Below are 15,743 nucleotides of genomic sequence, written 5' to 3' on the forward strand. Positions count from 1 at the left end.
ATTATGGCACCCAATTTGATTAGGTTTAAGCATGTGGACACTCCACAAAAATCCTCCAATAAGTCCTCTTTAGTTTAAGACTCATATGTCAACTTTTCATAGATGTCCTAAAATGAAATTGGCAGGTGTTAGAAATTAGCAGGTGTTGTCTTAAATTTATCTTATGAATTAAGACAAGCCTTTTCTGAGCTGGACAAGCTTCATTTAGACTGAGAAAAATCTTTTCAAGATTCTCTGGATGAGTCAGATCATATTTGGCTCAGTAGAGATAGAAAAGATTACACAAGGAGAAAGTTAGGCTCAATCGAGTGCTAGGACGATTTCCTTGAACCTATTGGAACTTATCCAAATCAATTGGGCTAGCCAATTGATGACATCCAGACCCTAACCCTTGTTTGTGTGACCTAGTTAGGTTCAATTCTGTATGGTAATAAGATATGTCGTGATCTCATCATCGACATCATCGAAACTCCTTTCGATGGATCAGAACTCTTCTGATTCAAACAATTAGAATGATCGATCATCAAAATCATTCTAATTGCTCTCAAAATCCATCAGTGACACCTAGCAGTATATGGTGGCAACCCATCAGAACTGAAGATGAACCTCTCGGTGCAGCTACCTGTGTGATTGAGTTCCTCTATCATTAGTCCCGATTGAATTAGGGTTAAGGTGAACTCGTCAAACCCAACATCAGTCATATGAATCAATCGATCGATCCGAGTCCGATGTAAAACACCAATGGAAAACTTTTTTTCATTATTTCACTCTACCATGACCATGGGCTTAAAGACTCGATCTTTCGATCACCATAGGACTACTCCTCTCATCTACCGAGGTTGATAGATCCCATCTTGATGCGATCTGGCTCCTACAATGAATATGCTACAGCCAACATACACCTCAGGATTTCGGATGGCTAGGAGATCGAGTTATGGTGTAGTCAAACTATAACACACTCAAGGTGAACCGATGATGCACCTCAGGTCAAAAAACTAGATACACAACTGCAGCATCGAGCTAGTCATCGACGAGAAGGTAGACTTCCTTATGACTGCTCAAGGTGGTCACGCTCAGTACTCTCGTTCTCAACGAATATCTGTACTCTCACTCCGGTGTCTCCACACCGTAGACTCAAGACTTATCTATCCTAAAGAAGAGATCGTACACCAACCTTCCGGATCGATCACCATCCTCGTGATGATCCTATGGTCAGGAGCAATTTATGGGTTAGTTATGTAAATTCATGCCTTAAATTTTTAACTCTTGAAAATATGAATTAATATTCCCACTAACTCAAAGGATGTATCACAGACACAATGTACACAATGTGATAGAAGAATAACCCTTTTATTCATTTATAGTCAAAATTATAATTTTGTCCTTAGATTTGTACAGGAATGTGTCAGCCGATCTGGCATCTAGGGCACACATCTAACATTGATGTCTTAAGAGGCTAGGATTTTCTTAAAATTTGACCTATTAGTACCTCTATAAACTAGAAATTTTATATTTAATTGTTGCAAGGCAATAGGTCAGCTATGTTTAATTTTGCAGACACCCATTGGTAAAGAATTTGGATTATCCTTATATTGCAAGTATTATGTCATATCCTCGATCCAAGATTGCAAGCCAAGAATTGCGACAACTGCTGGACACTCATGGAAAACTCTCACCACAAGTATGTAAGGCATCTCTTCATGATATCATAAAACAATAATAGAATAAATAATCAATAAACTAAAATTCAAACTAAATTTAAATAACTAAATCAAATATCTTATAAAATAATGGTCCATAGTCTTTCATCAACTTTAATAAATCTGAATCTAAAATAAAGACATCAAATTCTATTTTTAATTTATTCTTCCATAATAAATTTTTGAGTCAAGCTAATTTTTTGAATCTATAAAAATAATAAAATATAAACTAATAAGTTAGACAACCCAATAAGCAATGAATATTTTGGTTAGATAAATCTAAAAATAATAATATACTAAAAAATAAACATACAAGATGTATCAATTCAGATATGCAGCATTAATCAAATAAGATCCATATAAATTCATCCTTTCTAAAATTTATTTTAATTTATAAATTAATTTGTTTCAAAACATCACATTCATCTTGTCAGCCATACTAAATACAAATGCCACTATATAACCACCAATAGTAGGGCATCAAAATACTAATATACAATTTTTATTAGTAGGATATCAAATTACCAACGTACAGTATCCACTAGCAGCATATCAAAGTACTAATACAAACCCCACTAGTAGGATATCGAAATATCAGTGCATAATCCCATTGATAAGGTATCAAAATATCAGTATTTAACTCTCATTGGTAGGGTTTGATACTTAGTCAGATTGCGAATCATAATCCATTCAAATCAAAATACTTTTTTCATATTCCAATTCGAAAAGTTCATAAATCATATGATATTGAAATCAATCGATATAATCCATAGCAAATTCAATACATTTGATTATAATCATTTAATATTTTGAAAAAAAGATATATTCAGCAAGTCAAATTACTATTCATCAAATTCATAAATCATGAATAATTTAATATAAAAAATATTTTATAATTTACTGATAAATCTAAAAAAATGAAGCATTATTTACCTCATACATACTCCAATAATATAAATAATTTTATAATTTTTTTTAAAATCTTCAATTAATAGATCATATCATAGATTATTGATGGATGTCTGGCCAGGATATCACCTCTCAGGATCTTTTCAGTACCATGCGATGCAACAGGAAGAAAGAAGAAATAAAATGAAAACAATCAAATACGTGGATCAGCCACAAAGGGACTCGCTTCCACGGGACATACAAACTTCACTATGAAAAAAAAATTTATAAGAGGAGATCTCACCTTCAACTCTCATACACCCAATTTCTCTCTTACAAAAAATTTTCCTCACAAAAGCTCTCTCTCTTGGAAGACGCCCCTAAACCCCTAAAGTGACTGGCGTCCACTGTCTAGGAGCCTCCTACTCCTTCTCTCTCAAGCACACAGTAGTTCTCTCTCTCTTTCTCCATGGGTTCAGGCATCCTATTAATGGGTTCCTCTGCGGAAAAACCAGACCACCACTGTTCAAAACCTGTTCCCAGCCTTTTAAAGGCTTAAACCCTTAATTAGATCTTGATTAGAAGTCCTAAACCAAGCCAAATCAAGCCCCAAGCTGTTGGATCAAAATCAAGACCTCACTAGGCCGTCCGATCACGATCGGTCTATGAAATAGTATCGTGGATCGTGTCAAATGATTGGAAAATGCTCGTGCGGTCCACGCACTGGGCTGTGGACCACCCGATCCACGGTGGATCAGGGTACAGGTCCCAGGCTGCGCTTGGCCTGGGCTGGCCCACGAGCGGGCCTGGGCTACGCCCGCACCTGGTGCTTGGGCCCAGGCCGCACCTCGCGCGCCTGCATGTGGGCTGGGCTGCACACCCACGTTGGGCAACATGCCTGCCTGGGCCGCATGCCCCGCATGTTGGCCCTGCCTGGGCCGTGCTCCGCTGCCTGCAGTCGCACTGCCACTGCTTCGCCGGCCCGCTGCCAGCCATCGATGGTCCTCCATCATCTCGAATCTCGTGCAAGCTTCAAAAGCTCATATCTCCTCCATTCGAGCTCCATTTGGGGTGATCTTGATCTCGTTGGACTCTATTTTTCATCGCAGACTTTGCGTAGGCTCAATATAAATCGAATCTCGAGGCATAAAATTCTAACAATCTTCATTTTGACTCGATATTCGGCCTTCTCCTAACTCCGAGAGCTTCTGGATCTCCTCGCCCCCATGCCCTGGGGCCACCGTCTGTTGATCATGGATGGGCAAACATGGAAGTCAAGCCAGGCTGCTCGATCCCATCTCTATCATATGCTATGCTTCTCCTGACCTGAGACCTACTCGGGACATCATCCTGCAGCAATAGAAATCTAACCTTACGATGTCACCTCTCATCCTCTCGAGTCTCGTGTCTCATGCCCAATCTACCTCCACCTGGAGCTCTATCTCGCTCTGGGCTTCACCTGGCTCTCGAAGCTCCACCTTGCATTGGGCTCCCTGCTAGATAATAATATTCTCTGCTCCCCTTCTTCCCCTCTAGCACAATCCTATCACTGCGTAGCACCCATAAGATTCCTCTACTAGCTACCGTCCTGTAGCCTCTCGAATCCAGTCTGCTAAGTGAGATAAGATTTCATCTGAAATCGGATATGTATCGGACCTCCCTCAATTTTTTCATTGCACCATCATGTGTCCTCCAACTGACCGTCCCGATGCCCTTGATCGCACAGCTTGATAAACACTTAATTTAAGTATTTTAAATTAAGAATTTGATGTTTCTTTCTATGTTTTACAGGAAAGGTGATCGCCGATACAAAGAGTCCGATTCATAGATCAAAAAGATTCAAGTTTGAAGAAAATTGGACTTAAAATAAAATTAAAATAAAAGAAAGACGCATCCGGTATTATAGAAAATGAAGATACTATGCAAGGAATCCAAAAAGGATATAGATGTCATTATGAAGGAACTTTTGTTTCTTTTTGGAATGTATGAATTCAAAAGAAAAAAGATGGCGCGTGTGAATTCAAATGAAGAACCAGGCGCGCGTGAACGCGCGTGAACACGCGGGGGCGGACGCAGGGACGGACGCGGGACGCGGCACGGACACGGGCAGGACGCGGGCAGGATGCGGGTAGGCACGCACCGCAGACACAGTGGCGAGCAAATTAAATTTTTATTTGGAAATATTTCAAGTGGAAAGATTTGTATTTTTTTAGTCCCACATCGGAAAACCATGTAAAACTCCTTCCCCCTAATATCTATAAAAAGGCTTTTGTACTCCCATTAGAGGGGGAGCCCAGAAATTCTTCTAGAGCCTTGCATAGAGGAATAGAAAGGGATTACTTCATGAGCAGCTAGGCTAGCAGTCTCGGGAGTGGAGAAGAAATTTTGTAACGACACAGAGATGGTTTATTGTTCTAAACTTTCCTGTATTTCTTTATATGCAATAAAGATTATGCTTTTTATTTAAATTATCATGAGTTCTTTATTTGCTCCCTATCATATGCTTTTATTTATGCTTTCTTGTTAGATTAATATTAGGAACAACTTTTACTTTCCGGAGATGCGTCGTGATCTACGGATACGGGGCGTGCCGAGGAAAGAAGAGTTGGTTACCTAGTACTTTCCGGAGACGCGCCGTGATCTACGGGTACGGAGCGTGCCGAGGAAAGACAAGTATTTTTCCTAAGATTAATCACATCTATTTAGTTAAAAAAGAGATACAACTCTGCTAGTGCAAATTAATTCAAAACTCCTGAGCTCTTTATTTTTAATTACCTCAATTTTACGATAATTTATTTTTTTAAATCAAAAACAACGCTTCTTTCTTTTACCTTGCAATCTCAACTTAGCCCAAGGTCCCTGAGGATACGATCTCGACTCATCCTACCTACGTAGTGAGTAGAGTTATTTTTGGTGCTATCAACGACTACGCATCAAATTTTGGCGCCGTTGCCGGGGATCTTGGCACGGTTGAATTAAAAAAAAAAAAAAAAATTTTAAAAAAAAAAAAAAAAAGAAATTTAAAAAAAAAAAAAATACTTTTCAATTTTTATTTCTCGTTTTAAAATTTTTTTTTCAGTACTTTCTAGCTAGATAATCTTATTTGCATAATTACAGAATTACCTTGCATAACTAATTTACTATTTAGAATTTTGCTGCTTAGAATAATTTGCTACTTTTCATAGCCCAGTAATTTATTGCTTTTTAGACTTAATCACTTAAATTTATTTTCTTGTAAAATTAAAAAAAAAAATTAAAAAAAAAAATAAAAAGATAAAATTATATTAAAAAAAAAAAAAACCACTGACATTTCATAACACTTAACTAAAATAGCGTAACCTCAAATATAAAAATTTCTAACTTGATTGGACACCTTGTTTATTTGCATTGCATCTCCATAATTAATCTTAAGGGCAATAACCCATTAACCAGATAAGATGGGGATTTGATCACCCTTCCTTGGCCCACAAATCACTCCCTTGCATTTGCATAACCTAGACCTTAATTTAAAATCAACTAGACGTCAGCCCTAGGAATTTCGAGCTCAATAGGATAAGAAAGCTCTAGAGTTGAACCGAGTGCGGATTGGTTAATTGCTCAGTGTCTAAGGCAAGTGATTAAAGAAAGTGGTTTTCAATTGGTTCCGTTGACTGACCTGGCCAACTTAGTTGGTGTCTAAGGAAAGCAACGAGCAGGGAACCTCCCACATCTTACGCTTACCTGGCTGAGTCAATTAGTCAGTCTTGAGCTTGGAGTGCTCAAAAGCAATCTTGAAAGGTAGGAGCTGTCTAGATCTAAGTTAACCTTAGGATAGAGAGTCTATGATTGTTTAAGTTGATTGCAATTAACATCTAAACATTAATTAATTTCTTCCTTTTCATAGATTTAAGATTCTTAGGTTCTTCTCTTTAGATTTTCTTCATTTTTTTCTCACTTTATTATAAAAATATATTAAAAAAAAAAAAAAAAAAATTCTGTGTGTGCTCTATAGTATAATTGTAAGGTATATACTTGGCCGTAGATCGTTACGACCAGAAATCCAACCTTTTGATCCAGAAATAGAAAGAACCTTTAGAGCCAACAGACATAAAAAGATGGATCGAAATCAGGAGAATGATCCACCCAAGCAATTGAAGGAGTACTTTACTCCTTCCACATATACCTACTCTCCTTGTATTCAAGTACCCCCTGTGGAGGCCACTCAATATGAAATTAAGTCCAGTATAATCCAAATGTTACCTTCATTTTATGGACTTAGTAATGAAGACCCTTATAAACATCTTGAAGAATTTCTTGAGATATGCTCAACTGTAAAAATTCACAACTTCTCCGATGATGCTCTTAGGTTGAAATTATTCCCTTTTTCACTTAAGGACAAAGCCAAATACTGGCTACATACTTTGGATTCCATGACTATATCAACCTGGGACCAGCTGCAAGGAGAGTTTCTCAAGAAATATTTTCCCATAGGAAAAACTAATCAAATAAGGAAAGCCATAACTAGTTTTTCCCAATTAGATGGAGAAATGTTTCATGAAACATGGGAGAGATTAAAAGATCTTATTAGAAAATGCCCCCACCATGCTGTACCCAAGTGGCAGTTAATCCAATGTTTTTATGATGGGCTCTCTGAAAGACATCGACACATGGTCGATGCATCATGCGGTGGGACATTTATGCTGAAAAGTGAGGATGAGGCATGGCAACTGTTTGAAATTTTAAGTGAAAATTCATTACATCATATGTCTGCCTCTATTAGAGATAAACCCATGTTAAACTCAAAAAGAGGTGGAATATATGAAGTAGGAAATGCCATAGATATCCATCAAAAGGTAGATGAACTGTCCCAAAAATTAGATCGTCTTCTAAACACTGGACAATCCTCAATTCCACCTAATCCAATCCAAGAAGTTTGTGCATTGTGTGCAAGTCCGAACCATTTTGTTAGTGAATGCCCAGCCGCACCCCAATTTCCTGAGTTTGTGCACGAGCAGGTTCAGCAAGTCCAATAAGCTCGCAGACCAGGAAACGATCCATATTCGAACACTTATAACCCCGGCTGGAGAAACCATCCAAATTTTTCTTGGAGACCACAACCAGTGGTTGGTCCTGCCACACCTCGACCTCAATATCAAGACTCAACATATAGGCATGGACCATACCATCAATTTCAAAATGCTCCTCAACCATCTACTACTGGTCACAGTTCAGCTTTTGAGGAAAAAGTCCTGAAAGCACTAGAAAGATTAGAAGTCAACACTCAGACCCTTAACTCCCACACACAATCCATTGCTAAGCTAGAGACCCAAATAGGTCAACTAGCAACTGCATTCAGTAGGAGGGAAGGAGGAAAATTATCTAGCCAACCAGAGAGCAACCCAAGAGGGCAATTTGTGATTGAGAGTTCTAATACCCCAGAAGCTTTTTCTGAACATGCCAAATCAATCATGACTCTGAGAAGTGGGAAGGTCATTGAACACACTAGTAAAACCAATGAGACCGACCCTAAATCTCTAACCGAATCCAAATCACCCAAGAACAAGGAGGACCTAAAAATAGAGAAGGAACCAACTGCACCGGAATCATCTTACTTGCCTAAAGCCCCATTTCCGGATGCCCTGAAAGCCCCTATTCCTGCAGATAAGAAGGGAGGAAAACTCGATGAGATGTTGGAATTATTTAAGCAAGTCCAAATTAATCTTCCCCTTCTAGACGCAATCAAACAGGTCCCTGCTTATGCCAAATTTTTGAAGGATTTGTGCACCCAAAAACGTAAATCTAGATCACAAATCCCAAAGAAAGTACGTCTCACTGAACAGGCTAGTTCTGTCTTCCAGCATGCCACTCCTCCAAAGCTTAAGGACCCAGGAGCCCCCATCATTTCCTGTGTTATAGGAGATTATCACATTGAAAAAGCTCTTTTGGATTTAGGGGCAAGTGTGAATCTTTTACCTAGTTCGGTGTATGAACTTTTTGGATTTGGAGAACTGAAACCCACATCAGTCACACTGCAGTTAGCCGACAGATCAATTAAGGAACCACGTGGAATGCTTGAGGATGTCTTGGTCAAGGTAGATGAGTTTTACTTTCCAGTTGATTTTCTGGTTCTCGATATGGAATTAAGTGGCAACCCCAGACAAATTCCCATTATCTTAGGACGACCCTTCCTAGCTACGGCAAATGCATGCATTAATTGTAGGACAGGAGTCATGGACGTATCGTTTGGGAATAAGAAACTAAGATTGAATGTGTTTGGTGCTTCCCAAGGACCATCAATGGATAGTTGCTTCGAAGTAGATACACTAGAAGATATTATAGAAGATGCAACACCCATAATTCTAGCACCAGACCCCTCAGATACTTGCTTGGCTCACTCTGGAGTGTGTGACTTTGAGGAATATAGGAAAGAAGTTAACATCTTGTTAGATACACCACATGATAAAACCACTCCTCCATGGACAATCAAGTATGAGCCATTGCCCACATTAGCCAGTACACCAATAGTCCCATCTTTAGAATCACCACCTACGTTAGAATTGAAACCTCTTCCTGCCACGCTTAAGTATGTATTTCTAGACTCAATGACACCCTCCCGGCAATCATTGCATCAGACTTGACCCCTAATCAGGAAGCACAATTGGTTGGTATTCTGAAGGAACATAAAGAGGCTATCGGTTGGTCCATTGCCGATTTAAAAGGAATTGACCCCTCCATTTGCATGCATCATATTCATTTTGAGGAAAATGCCAAACCCCATCGAGATATGCAGAGGAGATTGAACCCAAACATGCGTGAAGTAGTAAAGAAAGAGGTGGTAAAGTGGTTAGATGCTGGAATCATCTACCCCATATCCGATAGTAAATGGGTCAGTCCCACTCAAGTAGTACCTAAAAAATCTGGTATTACTGTGGTGGAGAACGAAGAAGGTGAACTACTTCCAACTCGCATATCATCTGGATGGCGAGTATGCATAGATTATAGAAAACTGAATGCCGTTACTAGGAAGGATCATTTTCCATTGCCCTTCATCGATCAAATCCTAGAACGGTTAGCAGGACAAAGTTTCTACTGTTTTCTTGATGGTTATTCAGGGTACAATCAAGTACCTGTATTTCCGGATGATCAAGAAAAGACGACCTTCACTTGCCCCTATGGCACCTTCGCTTTTCGGCGTATGCCATTTGGGCTTTGCAATGCACCTGCTACATTTCAACGGTGCATACTGGCCATTTTTTCGGATATGGTGGACAAATGTCTTGAAGTTTTTATGGATGATTTTTCTGTGTTTGGAACCACCTTTGAGGATTGTCTCCATAATCTTTCAAAAGTTCTTAAACGGTGTATGGAGACAAATCTTGTCCTAAGTTGGGAAAAGAGCCATTTCATGGTGCGAAAAGGAATTGTATTAGGACATATTATTTCTGAAAAAGGGATCGAGGTAGATAAAGCCAAAGTTGAGGTCATTTCAAAACTACCACCCCCTACTTCGGTCCGACAAATACGATCTTTCTTAGGTCATGCCGGATTTTATAGACGCTTCATCAAAGACTTTAGCAAGATTTCAAGACCCTTGTGCAATCTGTTGGCCAAGGATACACCTTTTGTCTTTGATGAAGACTGTTTGAAAGCATTCAACACATTACGAACAGCCCTGACAACAGCACCCATAATAAAACCCCCTGACTGGTCCATTCCATTTGAGATTATGTGTGATGCCTCTGACTTTGCAATAGGTGCCGTCTTAGGCCAAAAAATCAATAAGAGCCACATGTGATCTATTATGCTAGCAAGACTCTTTCCGATGCCCAATTAAACTACACCACAACAGAAAAAGAGCTACTAGCAGTAGTGTTTGCCCTTGAAAAATTTCGTTCATATCTGTTAGGGTCTAAGGTTCTAGTTTACTCTGATCATGCGGCTCTGAAACATCTCCTCTCAAAGAAAGATACTAAACCGCGTTTGATCAGATGGATCCTTCTTTTACAAGAATTTGATCTGGAAATCCGAGATAAGAAGGGTTCTGAGAATGTGGTAGCTGATCACATCTCCAGGATCTTAGTTGAACACACGATAGGCATAGATGAGGTCAAAGAAAAATTTCCTGACGAACAACTTTTCGCAATCTCCTCTAGCCGTCCTCCATGGTTTGCCCATATTGTCAATTACTTGTCAACAGGACAAGTACCTTCTCACTGGACAAAACAAGAAAAGGATCGATTTTTCTCACAAATTAAACATTATTTCTGGGAAGAACCTGAACTATTCAAATACTGTCCTGACCAAGTTATTCGCCGTTGTGTCCCCGAGAGTGAATTCCAAAGCATTCTCACTTTTTGCCATTCTTCGGCATGTGGGGGACATTTTAGTGGAAGAAAAACTGCAGCAAAAGTACTGCAGAGTGGGTTTTATTGGCCAACGCTTTTCAAGGATGCACATGAATTTGGCCGAAGTTGTCTGCGATGTCAGCAAACAGGAAATTTATCCAAGAAGGATATGATGCCGCTGACCCCCATTTTAGTAGTAGAAATCTTCGATGTTTGGGGGATTGATTTCATGGGACCTTTTCCAGCCTCATTTGGATTTGAATATATTCTGGTGGCAGTTGATTACGTATCAAAATGGGTGGAAGCAATAGCTACACGGACTAATGATAATAAAATTGTAATTAGTTTTATCCAACGAACATCATTAGTCGATTTGGCTTCCCAAGGGTGATCATTAGTGATGGGGGGACTCATTTTACGAATAAACACTTTGAAGCACTTATGAAAAAATATAATATTTCACACAAAGTGGCCACACCATATCACCCCCAAACTAATGGTCAGGTAGAGGTGTCAAATAGGGAGATTAAACATATCCTAGAAAAGACGGTTAGGCCCGATAGAAAGGATTGGTCTCTTCGCTTAGACGATGCATTATGGGCTTACCGTACTGCTTTTAAAACACCCATAGGAATGTCTCCCTATCGACTTGTATTCGAAAAAGCTTGTCATTTGCCGGTGGAATTGGAACATCGTGCATTTTGGGCCATACGACAATTTAACTTTGATATGAAAAATGCAGGTTCCAATAGGAGACTCCAATTAAATGAACTTGAAGAGCTACGCAATGAAGCATATGAGAGTGTCAAAATTTATAAGGCTCGAACTAAAGCATATCATGATAAATTTATTGCACGAAAAATGTTCGAGCCTAATCAAAAAGTTTGGCTCTTCAATTCTAGGTTGCGTCTGTTTCTTGAAAAACTTCGCTCACATTGGGACGGACCTTTCATTGTAACTCAGATATTTCCTCATGGAGCTATCGAACTCAAAAATCCTAAACAGGGGAACACTTTTAAAGTGAACGGTCAGCGATTGAAACCTTACATAGATGGAATTAGTGATGGAGAATTAATTGAATCTGTTGATTTAGTGGATCCAAAACTGCCATAATACTCAATTCAGTCTGGCTGAAGACGTAAAACTTAGCGCTTGTTGGGAGGCAACCCAACGATTTCATATTTTTTTTTTTTTACTTTACCGCAGCTGCAGAATTTAGAACAAGAGCCTATTAATCAATGAAGCTATCTTCAACTTCCGAAGCAAAATTATCCCAGGTGCACTCTCTCCTTTTATTTTCTTTGCTTTCCTACTCCATTGAGGACAATGTAGATTAAGTTGGGGGGGAATTAATCAAATCCTCGAGTATGGTCAGAAATAATTAGTTTTGTGTATTCAAATTTTATTTTGATTAAGAGTCAATTAGGCATCCTAATAAATGAATGATTAACGGTCAAGATAATTTTAGAGATACTGAGGAATAAATTATTAAGAAAACCCAATGAATGGTAGGGTTTGAACTAGACTAAATTTTAGGAGTAATTCTACAACCATCTTCTTACTGATCTCAATAAAGAATCTGCTTCATGAAAAATTGGGTGAAAAGATCGAGGTATGCAAAAATTCTCTTAAAAAAAAAAAAAAAAAAAAAAAAAAAAAGAGAGAGAGACAAAAATAACATTGGTCTCCTACTGAGTAACCGGGCCCTTTCGCCTAAGTAAGCGTTATGGTTCGCGTAAAAAGGTAGGCAATGTTATATATATATATATATATAAAAAAAATAAAAAAAAAAAGAGACTAAATTGCAAGAAGATAATAAACCTTTTTCCCATTAAGTTAGAGGATTTAAAGAGTAAAGTGGGGAGTTGGTGAAAGAAAAGCTCTGAAATTTCTTTAGTTAATACTCAATCACTAATTGGGTCAAATTGATAATCCAATGAAATATCTCTTTAATGGTCTGATCAAGTATCATCCACCTTTTGGGATGCCTAACTTACTTTTTATTCAAAATCAAGTCGGTACACAATGCTGATATATCTATTTTACTCGAGGACGAGCAAAATGCAAGTTGGGGGGTGTGATAAATACTTAATTTAAGTATTTTAAATTAAGAAATTATATTTAATTTATCTTATTTATTAAGAATTTGATGTTTCTTTCTATGTTTTACAGGAAAGGTGATCGCCGATACAAAGAGTCCGATTCATAGATCAAAAAGATTCAAGTTTGAAGAAAATTGGACTTAAAATAAAATTAAAATAAAAGAAAGACGCATCCGGTATTATAGAAAATGAAGATACTATGCAAGGAATCCAAAAAGGATATAGATGTCATTATGAAGGAACTTTTGTTTCTTTTTGGAATATATAAAAAAAAAGGGAAAAGGGTTTCACGTGAATTTTTTTGGTTCCTGGGCGTGCGTGAATCCTTTGGCGCGTGATATGAATTCAAAAGAAAAAAGATGGCGCATGTGAATTCAAATGAAGAACCAGGCGCGCGTGAACGCGCGTGAACACGCAGGGGCGGACGCAGGGACGGACGCGGGGCGCGGCACGGACACGGGCAGGACGCGGGCAGGATGCGGGTAGGCGCGCACCGCAGACACAGTGGCGAGCAAATTAAATTTTTATTTGGAAATATTTCAAGTGGAAAGATTTGTATTTTTTTTTTTTAGTCCCACATCGGAAAACCATGTAAAACTCCTCCCCCCTAATATCTATAAAAAGGCTTTTGTACTCCCATTAGAGGGGGGAGCCCAGAAATTCTTCTAGAGCCTTGCATAGAGGAATAGAAAGGGATTACTTCATGAGCAGCTAGGCTAGCAGTCTCGGGAGTGGAGAAGAAATTTTGTAACGACACAGAGATGGTTTATTGTTCTAAACTTTCCTGTATTTCTTTATATGCAATAAAGATTATGCTTTTTATTTAAATTATCATGAGTTCTTTATTTGCTCCCTATCATATGCTTTTATTTATGCTTTCTTGTTAGATTAATATTAGGAACAACTTTTACTTTCTGGAGACGCGTCGTGATCTACGGATACGGGGCGTGCCGAGGAAAGAAGAGTTGGTTACCTAGTACTTTCCGGAGACGCGCCGTGATCTACGGGTACGGAGCGTGCCGAGGAAAGATAGGTATTTTTCCTAAGATTAATCACATCTATTTAGTTAAAAAAGAGATACAACTCTGCTAGTGCAAATTAATTCAAAACTCCCGAGCTCTTTATTTTTTAATTACCTCAATTTTATGATAATTTATTTTCTAAATCAAAAACAACGCTTCTTTCTTTTAACTTGCAATCTCAACTTAGCCCAAGGTCCCTGAGGATACGATCTCGACTCATCCTACCTACGTAGTGAGTAGAGTTACTTTTGGTGCTATCAACGACTACGCATCAGCTCCCGTAGGAGTCCGGGCGGAGTCCTTCTTGCGGTCGGAGTCAGTGACGGAGCCCAGCTCCCGTAGGAGTTCGGGCAGAGTCCTTCTGCAGTTGAAGTCAGGTACGAAGTCTGGCTCCCGTAGGAGTCCAGACGGAGCTTACCCACAGTTGAAGTCGGTGACAGAGCCCGGCTCCCATAGGAGTCCGGGCAGAGTCCTCCTTGCGGTCGAAGTCGTGGATGAAGCCCTGCTCCCGTAGGAGTCCGGGCGGTTGAAGTTGGTGACGGAGCCCGGCTCCCGTGGGAGTCCGGGCGGAGTCCTCCTTGTGGTCGAAGTCGTGGATGGAGCTCGGCTCCCGTAGGAGTCCGGGCGGAGTCTTCCTGCAATTAAAGTCAGGTGCGGAGCCCGGCTCCCATAGGAGTCCGGACGGAGCTTACCCGCAGTTGAAGTTGGTGACGGAGCCCGGCTCCTGTAGGAGTCCGGACGGAGTCCTCCTTGCGGTCGAAGTCATGGACGGAGCCCAACTCCTGTAGGAGTCCGGGTGGAGTCTTCAACAGTTAAAGTCAGGTGCAGAGCCCGACTCCCAAAGGAGTCCGGACGGAGCTTACCAGTGGTTGAAGTTGGTGACGGAGCCCGGCTCCCGTAGGAGTCCGGGCGGAGTCCTCCTTGCAGTCGAAGTCATGGATGGAGCCCGGCTCCCGTAGGAGTCCAGGCGGTTGAAGTTGGTGACAGAGCCCGGCTCCCGTGGGAGTCCGGGCGGAGTCCTCCTTGCGGTCGAAGTCGTGGATGGAGCCCGGCTCCCGTAGGAGTCTGGGCGGAGTCTTCCTGCAGTTAAAGTCAGGTGCGGAGCCCGGCTCCCGTAGGAGTCCGGACGGAGCTTACCAGCGGTTGAAGTTGGTGACGGAGCCCGGACGACTCCCGTAGGAGTCCGGGCAGAGTCCTCCTTGCAGGCGAAGTTGTGGATGGAGCCCGGCTCCTGTAGGAGTCCGGGCGGTGTCTTCCTATAGTTAAAGTCAGGTGCGGAGCACGGCTCCTGTAGGAGTCCGGACGGAACATACTAGCGGTTGAAGTTGGTGACGGAGCCTGACTCCCGTAGGAATCCGGGCGGAGTCCTCCTTGCAGTCGAAGTCGTGGACGGAGCCCGGCTCCCTTAGGAGTCCGGGCGGAGTCTTCCTGCAGTTAAAGTCAGGTGCGGAGCCCGGCTCCCGTAGGAGTCCGGATGGAGCTTACCAGCGGTTGAAGTTGGTGATGGAGCCCGGCTCCTGTAGGAGTCCGGGCGGAGTCCTCCTTGCGGTCGAAGTCATGGACGGAGCTCGGCTCCCGTAGGAGTCCGGGCGGAGTCCTCCTTGCGGTCGAAGTCGTGGACGGAGCCCGGCTCCCGTAGGAGTCCGGGCGGAGTTACCAGCGGTGAAGTTGGTGGATGGAGCCCGGCTCCCGTAGGAGTCCGGGCGG

The 15,743-nt window shown here is 40.8% G+C and overlaps 1 non-coding gene across 1 annotated transcript; it reads right to left on the reverse strand.

The window, feature by feature from the left end:
- Positions 1–7,069: 7,069 nt before the first annotated feature.
- LOC140851406 (small nucleolar RNA R71) lies at positions 7,070–7,175 on the reverse strand. Its single transcript, XR_012134159.1, has one exon. It is a non-coding gene; the product is annotated as a small nucleolar RNA R71 (small nucleolar RNA).
- Positions 7,176–15,743: the final 8,568 nt, after the last annotated feature.

Source organism: Elaeis guineensis, chromosome 8, assembly GCF_000442705.2.
Source record: "Elaeis guineensis isolate ETL-2024a chromosome 8, EG11, whole genome shotgun sequence".
Classification (NCBI taxonomy): Eukaryota; Viridiplantae; Streptophyta; class Magnoliopsida; order Arecales; family Arecaceae; genus Elaeis; species Elaeis guineensis.